Source organism: Miscanthus floridulus, chromosome 11 (assembly GCF_019320115.1).
Source record: "Miscanthus floridulus cultivar M001 chromosome 11, ASM1932011v1, whole genome shotgun sequence".
Lineage (NCBI taxonomy): Eukaryota > Viridiplantae > Streptophyta > Magnoliopsida > Poales > Poaceae > Miscanthus > Miscanthus floridulus.
In genome coordinates, this window is record NC_089590.1 from 67,562,900 (window position 1) to 67,573,874 (window position 10,975).

Below are 10,975 nucleotides of genomic sequence, written 5' to 3' on the forward strand. Positions count from 1 at the left end.
TGCACGAGGGCCGAGGGCAGGGAGGGAGAGGCGGCGTCGGCGATGCGCGTGCGCGAGCGTGATTGGAGTGGGCTCGCAGGAGCGGATGGAGCGTGGATGGATCGCGGGATTGGGGCGAGCGAGCATCACGGTCCCACCCGCCGACGCCTTCCATCTGTGCTCGCGGGATCGCACGGGGAGAAGAGGGGTGCCTTCCTTCGACGTCGCCCAATGTACGACGCCTTCCTTCCTTCGCCGCGGTATCGTATCGCAAGGGGCGCCTTCCTTCCACGTCGCTGCGGTATCGTATCGCACCGGGAGAGACAGACCTAAAACAAATATCACACCAAAAAGTGTCCACGCTTTGTTTTTTCTAGTTGTAGGAGATATAGACACAGTATACACAAGTGTGTACTCATCTCTGTTAACCCACGTACACTCTACTCTGAGCGTAAATCTTGATATCGATTAAGTCACCATGTCGCTTCGCCGTGGACGGCCATGTTGCCTATTACTAAAAAAAAATAGTGTCGTTAAACCACCTGTGTGAAATCGAAACTTAAACCTAGGTAAACATGTGCCACCGTAATAAATGTATCCACGCCCAACTGGCGAGACACTATATAATTTCGTTCCTTGTCTTCCTGTCCTATTAGCTTTACACTTTTCAGTCATTTAGCTTTAATGGTGCATGGTTATGATCTACTCATGAATTGAGAGAGCTTTTGCATTATAATCATTAGCAGAAAGATCAGCCCTTGACTTGTCAACAGGTAAGTACTTGCCAACTCGATGAGAGATTAAAATTACATATTTTTATTACTACCTCTATCCACAAAAGAACGTAATTATAGAATCCGTGTCGATCAAATAAATTCAAGTTTGACCAAGTTTTTAATAAATAGTATTAGCATTTATATCTCCAAATAGATTTATTATGAAAAATATATTATATACTAATCTAATGATACTTATTTTATATCATGAATGTTTGTACTTTTTTATATTAATTTAGTTAAAGTTCAAACGGTTTGACTTCACGAAAAGCCAGAATTACAATTTTTTTTTGGACGGAGGGAGTAGAATTTAAAGAAGTCATATGACTTAATTTAATTGTACTAATGCATGAAAACTAAATTTATAATATTTACGACAAATATGTCCGTGTGCTTTGCACTAGGAGAAAGAAATGCATTACGAACAAGAGGTTGCCAACGTTAGCTTAAATTATGAATGTCATAATCATAAAATAATGTATATAAAACATTAATTAATAAATTATAGCTCTTAAACATTAGATACATAGCTGTTTTCCATACGTGATAATTTTCTTTTTTCCTTTTCACAACGCACGGGTATGTTTGCTACTGTCATTTCAAATTACAAGCTCATGGAGGAGCACCGGTTGATTTAAGAATACAATAACTTTATTTGACAAAAACAAACGACGCTAGTAGTAATAAATAAATAACTAAATATCCATAGTATGACACTCAGAGGGTAACAGACACGTATGCTGGGATCCATAAGTGAGACAGTTGACCTTCACAGAAAAGACTGGATCAATTTTTTTTTTTTTGATCAAATTCTCCAAACTAATGTAGGATGATCCCCCCCTTCTCCAAAGCACCCTTTGCCTTCAGTTTCAGCTCATGAGCCCTGTTCCTCCTCTCCTTCCCTTTAGGCCCTTGATCCATCAGCACATCCAACGCTTTCTTCACCTGTTCCATCCCCACCTCGGCCTGGGCCTCCGCTTCGCTGCCACCGGCGTTACTAGCAGTCAAAACATTTTCTGTTGGCTTCGTCACACCGACGGACACCCCAATGCCAAGCACGTCGACGACGAGCTGCTCGTTGATAAATTGCTCGGCGAAAAAGGGCCAGGTCGCCATGGGCACACCGGCTGCAACGGCCTCCAGAGTGGAGCCCCATCCACAGTGCGTCATGAAGCCGCCAATGGCTGGATGGGCCAGGATGGCCACCTATGGCGCCCACCCGCGCACCACCAGGCACTTGCTGCCCGCGACGCCGTCTGCATCGGTGTTCTCGCGCAGCCAGTCCTTGACGTCGTCAGGCAGGGAGTCGGCGCCCTTGATGAGCCAGAGCACAGGCGAGGGGCTCGAGACAAGCGCCATGCCGAGCTGCATGAGCTGAGCGGGCGGCATGCCCCGGCACTGCCAAAGCTCACGTACACCACGGACTTGGGCTCCTTGGCGTCCAGCCACGCCATGCATCGCCTCGCGTCACTCGACATGGACTGAGGGTCGAGACTTGGTGCGCGGCACAGCGAGACGGACCCGACGGCGACCACCTTTTTGCCCGTCGCCTCCGCGAGAAGCACCGTCGAGCCGCTTTCCAGCTCGTCGAAGGAGTTCACCACGATGCCGTCCGCGGCCACGTCGAAATCCCGGATCCCCTGCAGCGCCTTCCCACCGACGGAAGTGACCGGCATGAAATGCGGCGGGAGCTGCCTGGGCGACAGCCTGAGCTGGAAGGGCGGCAGCGCCGGGACGTCGAACAGCTCGTCGTCCGACGCGACAGCCTCGTGCGGGCCTGTGCTTGTACAGGTACTCGATGCAGAGCAAAGCGAAGGCGCCGAAGCCGTGGAAGACGTAGTAGGGCACGCCGAGTTCGCGCGCCAGGCCTAGCACCCACGTCTGGCACATCCCAGAGATGACGCAGCTCGGACGGCGGCGTGGCGCCTCGCCGAGGCAGTACCGCGCCACTGCCTCGCCGAACGCTCTGTTGGCCACGAAGAAGCGAGGCACCTCATCCTGAGACCGGAGCAGGTCCATCCTCTCGCAGCCCTCGGGCAGGCCGGCGTCCGTGGCCGGGAACGGGACCGCGGTGACCGTGATGTGTGAGCGTGACGCCGGGGCGCGGTCGACACGGCTCTGTGCTATCGCTGCGTTGACGGGCGTGGTGATGATGGTGACCTCGGCTCCGTGGGACGCGAGGAGGCAGCCGAGGTCTGTCATGGGGATCACGTGATTGTTCCTGTCCATGGGAAGAGCACGAAGTGAGGCTTGGTGGCGCCCTCCATTTCCCGCTCGCACATGCAGAGCTAGAGTTAAGACGGGTGAGTGGATAGCCGATGGCTGTCTTCAAAAAGGCTGGCTAGCTATCCGGCTTGTTAAGCTGTTGTGCCAGTGCCTGTGTACATGGATATTTTCCGACCGTATTCGAAACCGAATCCGTTTAGAGGGGTTGAGATCTGTCCGTATCCGAGTCCGGATATGCAACATCCGATACCGTATCCATATCCGAATACTCAAATCGTATATTTATGATGTCGATATCCAATCGTATCATATCCGGCATAGCAAGACCTTACCTTTTTTTTTAACGTAATCGATGCAAGACCTTTTTGAAGATGGCATGAATTGTGCAGGCCCTCTTCACGGTATACCGTGTATACAGATGCACAATTGTTGCTCAGGGCTAGGATGCCATGTTTTGCAAGTTAATTCAGTTCCATGCTATCTGTACTACCGATAGACCTTTGGTTTGAACAGCTGAACTGAGATTCAGCTACTGAATTTAACTTTGTGCAATCATGAAAAAAAAGGTGTGCATTTCCAAGAACTCTGAAAAATATTAGTATCAAAGTTTGGTGCGGTCAGTGATTTGGCTGATGCAAATTTTAGATCCTACCATGTGATTAATCCAGTATACATGATTTCCACACCTATACTTCACCTTTACAATTGGAGTTTCCAAAGCAATATTATGGGTTATTGCTGATTTTCATTTCTGATGTCTCATTGCTGCTTATGATGCCATTTGCACATGATGTAATATTAGAGTGCAAACATTTTTTAAACAACAATGACGTGCTCTTTTCCCTCGCTGCTTCGCTGCTGGTCTCTTTTTTCTTCGTGTCACAATCTTTGCTGATGCTCTTATTTTTATGTCAGGATGAACTTTTTAACACTACTTATAAGGAAAATTAATGAATGTGTTAACATTCCACAGTTACATGCTGTCCGCTGCCTAGCTCTGAGAGGGTTATTTGGAGATGCAGAACCTCGGTGATCAGCAATAGATGTCACAAACATCGCAGGTATTCATCTGCTGATGGTGATCGTCCTCTGTAAGATGCTACAGGTTAACTTTTTAAAATTATTTGCAGCTGACTGGTGATGTTCTTATGGAGGGCAGTGTCCTGAATTACATATTGCCTCGCAATGCATATCATTAGGTGTCTGTCAAAGAAAGATGGAGCACATTTGCTTTGCTCCATACAAAAAGAAGAAATGGTTCAGGCTATGACAGGCTGCACAAATTGGTGTATGTGCATTATAATCTGAAACTGTGCATCCAACAGTTCAACACTCAACTCCAAAATTTCCAAGGAAAAGACCCTGATCCATGTAGCATGACTATGGATTTTCATAACAAGTTTCCTAGCCTGATCCATGTAGCATGAATATGGATTTTCATACCAAGCTTCCTACCCCGTACAGCTTCGGTTTGAGATGCTGGATTCTTCTACATGCCTATATATATCACAAATTGGCAAACCACAAGCAACAACTCAAGAGGTTTTACTTTTCGACTGAAACAAACATAATTGTATTTTATAATAAAAACATTGCACATTGTAATGCTTGCTAGTATATATATTATATTACGGGGAAAAGATTTGATAGTTTTTTAATCCCTTATTCTTGCGGATAATGTTCGGATGGTGTAATTTTAACATGCTAACTAATAACAATCCTCCTTAAGGTGATCTATGAGTACTACTGGCTATTAGCATGAAGGCTCATAATAAATCTAAAACAAATCAAGTTTTAGAGTAGTCCTAAGTCAAACTATTTTAAATTTAACCAACTTTAGAAAAAGTACCAATATTTATGACACCAAAACAATATCTCTATATGTATCATAACATATATTTTCATAGTGTATTAGGTGCCATAGGCGTTGTTACTCTTTTATACAAAGTTTGTCAAAATTAAGATAGTTTGACTTTAGGAACTGATTTATTTTGGGACCGAGGTAGTAGAAAACATGTATTAGGACCATTTTAGCCCATCATGTCTATTGCTAGTTTAAGATCTTGTTAGGTTGCACCCGTATCCATCTTGTTGTTTTTTTGACCTACGACTAGCATATGTGGTACCTATGTCTGCTGTAGATGATGATCTTTACTGCTTATGTGTCATGTGCTCGGAGTTCGCAACAATTATCGTCCTGTTCGGTTGGTTGGATCGTATTGTTGTTGGTTCGTTTATGTGAGAAAAAAGTACTGCTGGCTGGTTCATGTGAATAATGTCTATGTGAGGGGGCTGGTCAGCCGGCCCCAGCCGAACGTGTTGTATATGGGTGGAGCTATATGGAGGAAGAGCTCGATCTATGCGGGATGCGTGGGGATGAGGGCTTTTTTTACCCCCTCCGTATATAATTATAGGGGTTTATGATTATAGATAGAGTCATGATCGATTTATTAATTGGCTTCCTAGATGGTTACGAGGAAATCTAGGCCGCGTTTAGTTTCGGACGGAATCGTCATTTGCACAGTATTTGATGTGACGCCAAACACTGTAGCAACTTCGTTTGTATTTGTGAATTTTTGTCCAAACATTGACTAATTAGGCTCAAAAGATTCGTCTCGCAAAGTTCAACCAAACTGTGCAATTAGTTTTTGATTTCATCTACATTTAGTACTCTATATATATACCGCAAGTTTGATGTGATGGAGAATCTTCTTTTTGCATAGTGCCAAAGTTAGAAGTTTGAGGAACTAAACAAGGGCCTAGTCTGACAGAGTTGGTTTCTAAATACATCTTTCTATGCTTTGTCACCTTTGGACGTGGATAGTAACATATTTTAAAGTCCGGTACAATTGTAATGGCACTATCTCAGTTTCTTTAGTTTCAATGGCTCACCTAAAAACAGTGGATTTATAATGGTATTTAACTCAAAATTCAAATAATTCAAAACTAGCTACCATAAGTAGAGTATCAACAACAATAACAAAGCCTTTAAGTCCCAAACAAATTAGGGTAGGCTAGAGTTGAAACCCAGCAGAAGCAATCAAGCTTCAGACACGTGAATAACTATTTTTCAAGCATTCCTATCTAAGGCTAAGTCTTTAAGTATATTCCATTTTTTCAAATATTCTTTTATTGCCTCTACCTAAGTCAACTTCGGTCTTTCTATGTCTCTCTTCACGTTACTATCCTGGTATATGATTCCACTACGCACCGGTGCCTCTGGTGGTCTCCGTTGGACATGTCTAAACCATCTCAATCGGTGTTGAACAAGCTTTTCTTCAATTGGTGCTACCCCTAATCTATCACGTATATCATCGTTCCGAACTCGATTCCTTCTTGTATGACTGTAAATCCAACGTAACATACGCATTTTCGCGACACTTATCTGTTGAACATGTCGTCTTTTCGTAGACCAACTATCGGTGTTTTGGAACCGGGGGTCCCTCAACCAACGAGTGAATTTGTGCTGCGTGTCCCTAATCCCGGATGGTGATGCAAAGAGACACAAGGTTTATACTGGTTCAGGCAATCGAGGCCCTACGTCCAGTCTGAAAGATCGATCTTATGTTCCTTGCACCGGAGTGCTCGTAGTAGGGGGTTACAAGCTAGGTGAGAGAGGGAGCTAGCCCCAGGTCTCGGCGAGGGTGGTGCGGGCTGCTTGAGGCGTTGTTCTCAAGCAGCGTAGAAGTATGTAGTTCTATCGGTGTGTTCGTCTTTTCTCCTCCCTAGAAATGGCCCCGGTCCCTCCCTTTTATACTCTAAGGGAGAACCAAGGACGTCCATACATAGCGCTCTATAAATGGGGGTGGCGTGTCCGAGCCCTGTAGCCGGCCACTGTTGTGGTATGGTCGATGGAGTGGCCCTGTCCTTGTCGTGCAGAAGTGACGCGCCGGTCATACTTGATCTTGTGCGTCGTGGGGCTCCAGTACAGCTTGATGCAGGACATGGCGGGCGACGTGCTGGTCATCGTGCGATGACGTCGTAGGGAGCTGCGGCTCTGTAGATGCCGAGGCCGAGCCATCGTGGGGGGCTCGGCGGACATGGATCCTCAGGCTGCCGAGCCCCTGAAGCAAACTGCCGAGGTCTTGGAGGGAATTATTGGTCCTAGGTACTGATTCTGAGGCCACAGTATCCCAGATGTGGCTCCCCACACTGCGTTGTTCTCGGAGCAGGAGTTGGCAGCACAGTGAGGCATGGGCGTCAACCATATGCATGGTGGTTAGTACAGTGGCGGGTAACCCCTGCCTAGTCCGGGCGACGTGCTGGTCATCGTGCGATGACGTCGTGGGGAGCTGTGGCTCTGCAGATGCCGAGGCCGAGCCATCGCGGGGGGCTCGGCGGACATGGATCCTCAGGCTGCCGAGCCCCTGAAGCAAACTGTCGAGGCTTTGGAGGGAATTATTGGTCCTGGGTACTGATTCCGAGGCCACAGTAGCCCAGACGTGGCTCCCCACGCTGCGTTGTTCTCGGAGCAGGAGTTGGCAGCACAGTGAGGCATGGGCGTCAACCATGTGCATAGTGGTTAGCACAGTGGCGGGTAACCCCTGCCCAGTCCTGCCTCCTGTCCCGTCGGCCATTCCACTGTACTGTGCCGAGCATGCGGCTGATGTCAGGGGCAGCAATTGGCTGAGTTAACGCGACACGACATTTTGTCAGAGGGACGGGTGAAGAAAGAGGCAGCGGAGTGCTGCCGAGCCTGCCTCGCGCGAGACGGAGGGTCGGCGGCCCGGCCGAGGCCTTTGGTGGGGGATCGCTCGAGGTCAGCGGTGAGGGGGCCTCGGGCGAGTCGAAGAATCGGCCGAGGCCAGCGGTGTTTAGCTGGTTTCGACTTTTACGAAGTCTAAGCAGTCGTTTTTTGGTTCTTGCTTAGGGTACCCCTTCTCACTGTATCTGACAGTAGCCCCCGAGCCTTGGGGGGAGTGGAGGCACTCCCCCTGAGGTTCTGACGAGAATTGGCTCTTGATAGTTCCTGTTGGGATGGTGTTTTGTACTTGAGGTTTTGGTGGGTGCGCGCGAGCGCACCCGCCGGGTGTAGCCCCCGAGGCCTTGGAGGAGTGATTTCACTTCTTCAGGGGCTTTTTTCTCTTTCGAGTGAGGGTTTTCATTGCGTTTGCTGGGCCCGTGGGTGCGAGTTCGGATCGCAGGGCCTCGATGATGCTGCAGAAAGAGCCCCTTAGCCTCCGCCTGGAGCGAGAGGGCCGTCAGGGGTTCCCCCGGCTTTTTGTACGACCCTCGTGCTTCCTTTTCGCTCGGAAGGAGGGGTGGAAGATGCCATGCTACCCTCGGTGGGCGCGAGCGATGGCATTTCCGGTGAGCTGTTATCGGGTAAGTCCGAGTGGAGGCTCGTACCCCGTTCGCTGGGGGTCGGCTAGCGGTCTGGAGACGCGCTCCAAGAGTACCGGCGGGTTTCTCCAGTGGGTGCTGAGGCCGTTCGCTGGGCCTCGGTGGCTCGGTGCCTCCCTATGGTGGGATCCCATTTGGAGACCTCCCTGCCGGTCTCGGACACGACACAGGGCACGCTCGTACAGGCTCGCCCGTAGTCGTCCCTGACTCTTTTGCCCTGGGGCGGCTATCGAAACCCCTGGGGGCCCAGCCTTCGAACCCCTGGACCGTAACGGGCTCGGGTCACTTGTCTTTATCTTGGGTGCAGGAAGAGCCCCCGAGCCTCCGCACGGAGCGAGAGGGCGGTCGGGGGTCCTCCTGACTTTTTTGTCCGTCTCCCGCATGTCCTTTTCGCTCAGACGGGGGGCTATTTGCCGAGCCCACTCGTGTGCGAGCCTGAGCCGCTGGGTCTTGGCAAAGTTGTAGGAGGAGCCCCCGAGTCTCTCGCATGGAGCGAGAGAGCGGTCAGAGGTCCCCCTAGCTTTTGGTTCACCCCTCGCGCGTGAGGGTCTGTCTGCCGAGCCCCCCTCGGGTGCGAGCCTAGGTCGTGGGGTCTCGGCGTCTTTTGCAGAAGGAGCTCCCTAGCCTCTGCACGGAGCAAGAGGGCCGTCAGGAGATCTTCTGGCTTTTTGAACGACCCTCGCGCTTCCTTTTCGCTCGGAAGGAGGGTTTGTTTTGCCGAGCCCCCTCGTGTGCGAGCCTAAGTCGCTGGGCCTCGGCAATGGTTTGCAGAAAGAGTCCCTTAGCCTCTGCGTGGAGCAAGAGGGCCGTCGGGGATTCTCCTGACTTTTTATTCGACCCTCGCGCTTCCTTTTCGCTCGGAAGGAGGGGTGGAACATGCCGCGCTACCCTCGGTGGGCGCGAGCGATGGCATTTCCGATGAGCTGTTATCGGGTAAGTCCGAGTGGAGGCCCGTACCCTGTTCGCTGGGGGTCAGCTAGCGGTCCGGAGACGCGCTCCAAGAGTACCGGAGGGTTTCTCTAGTGGGTGCCGAGGCCGTTCGCTGGGCCTCGGTGGCTCGGTGCCTCCCTACGGTGGGATCCCATTCGGAGACCTCCCTACCGGTCTCGGACACGACACAAGGCGTCCCAAGCGTTTCGCTTGCTTGGGCCTCGTCCTCGTATAGGCTCACCCGTAGTCGTCCCTAACTCTGTTGCCCTGGGGCGGCTGTCGAAACCCCTAAGGGCCCAGCCTTCGAACCCTTGGACCATAGCGGGCTCGGTGCCCAGTTCCTTTGCCTGAAAGGAATCAGGGGGGGGGTATTTCTCTCCCTACGGCAAATAACGGCAGGCGCGTCTTTTGAGGCGGCTTTTTCGGGGAGGCGAAACGGCGCCTGCTGCTGCTGTGGTTGGACACGACATGGCGTCAGCCGACGGGACGTATCTGCACGCGCGATTAATGAGGAGGGAGTGGGCGCGTGGGTGGTAAGACCGGATCTGGATAACCACGCTGGATTTTTTGGGGGAAACTTCCCCGATTTCGTCGCCTGGTGGTTTCGTCTCGTCCCTACATAAATACGCAAAGAGCCTCGCCCTCCTCCTTCTTACCTTTTCCGCATTCGCTTTCGCTGCCTCTGTGCCGTTGCTGAGAGCATAGAGCGCCGGGGAGGAGAAGGGCGAGAGCGAGAGACTGAAAGAAAGAGAGAGAGAGATTACCGCCGTAGCAGCGACCTCCACCGCGCAATGGCTGGTGGTCCCATCATCCTCCCGGCGGATCCCTGGGAGCGGTCTGACGTCACCGAGGAGAAGCTGCAGTCGCTCGTGGAGGCCGGTCTTCTTCGCCCGATCACCGACCCTAACGAGCCGGAGTGGATTGCTCCGGGGAACGAGTCGGAGCCGAGGCCGCGCGACGGCTACATGGTGAGCTTCATTGTCTTCCATGAGCGAGGCCTCGGGTCGCCGGTGGATAAGTTCATGCGGGCGCTCCCGCACTACTATGGTGTGGAGCTTCACAATTTCAGCCCCAACTCCATCGCGTAGGCGGCCATCTTTGTCGCCGTCTGTGAGGGGTACTTGGGGATCGCTCCCCACTGGGAGTTGTGGCTCCACTTGTTCCAAGCGACGTTCACCACCAAGCCGGGGGGAACGAGGGGGGCTCGGAAGGTGCAGAGGGCCGGCGACTGCACCCTTCACGTGCGCCAAGACCGGCAGTCCCTCTACATCCCGACCCAGCTATCATCGTCCAACCATCGTTGGTACGACGGCTGGTTCTACCTCCGCAATGACGACGGAGGACTTCCTCCTTATACCGGGCGGGTTGTAGAGAGTCAACCAGAGAAATGGGGATACGACGTTATCAAGGTTGATCAGCCTAGGCTGGAGCCGCTCTTGTGGGCCTTGGGGAAGCTGCGTGACCGCGGCCTTTCGGCGGCCGTGGTCGTGGCGGCCTTTCACCGCCGGAGGGTGTTGCCGCTGATGGCCCGGCGGCGACGGCTGTTCGAGATGACCCCGAGCGACCCGATTGCCGGTATCAAGATGTCCGCCTTCGCCCTTACCGACGACGAGACCCTGCGTCGGGTGAGAGAGGCAGTAGACGGGAAGCCGAAGATCGACGATTTGATGCCGTTCCCGATGCGCCCGTCGCGGGGGTACGTTTCACTGGTGAGTTGGATG

The 10,975-nt window shown here is 51.4% G+C and overlaps 1 pseudogene; it reads right to left on the minus strand.

Annotated features, from left to right (window-relative positions):
• Nucleotides 1-1,450: 1,450 nt before the first annotated feature.
• On the minus strand, nucleotides 1,451-3,025 carry LOC136492113 (UDP-glycosyltransferase 73C6-like; annotated as a pseudogene).
• Nucleotides 3,026-10,975: the final 7,950 nt, after the last annotated feature.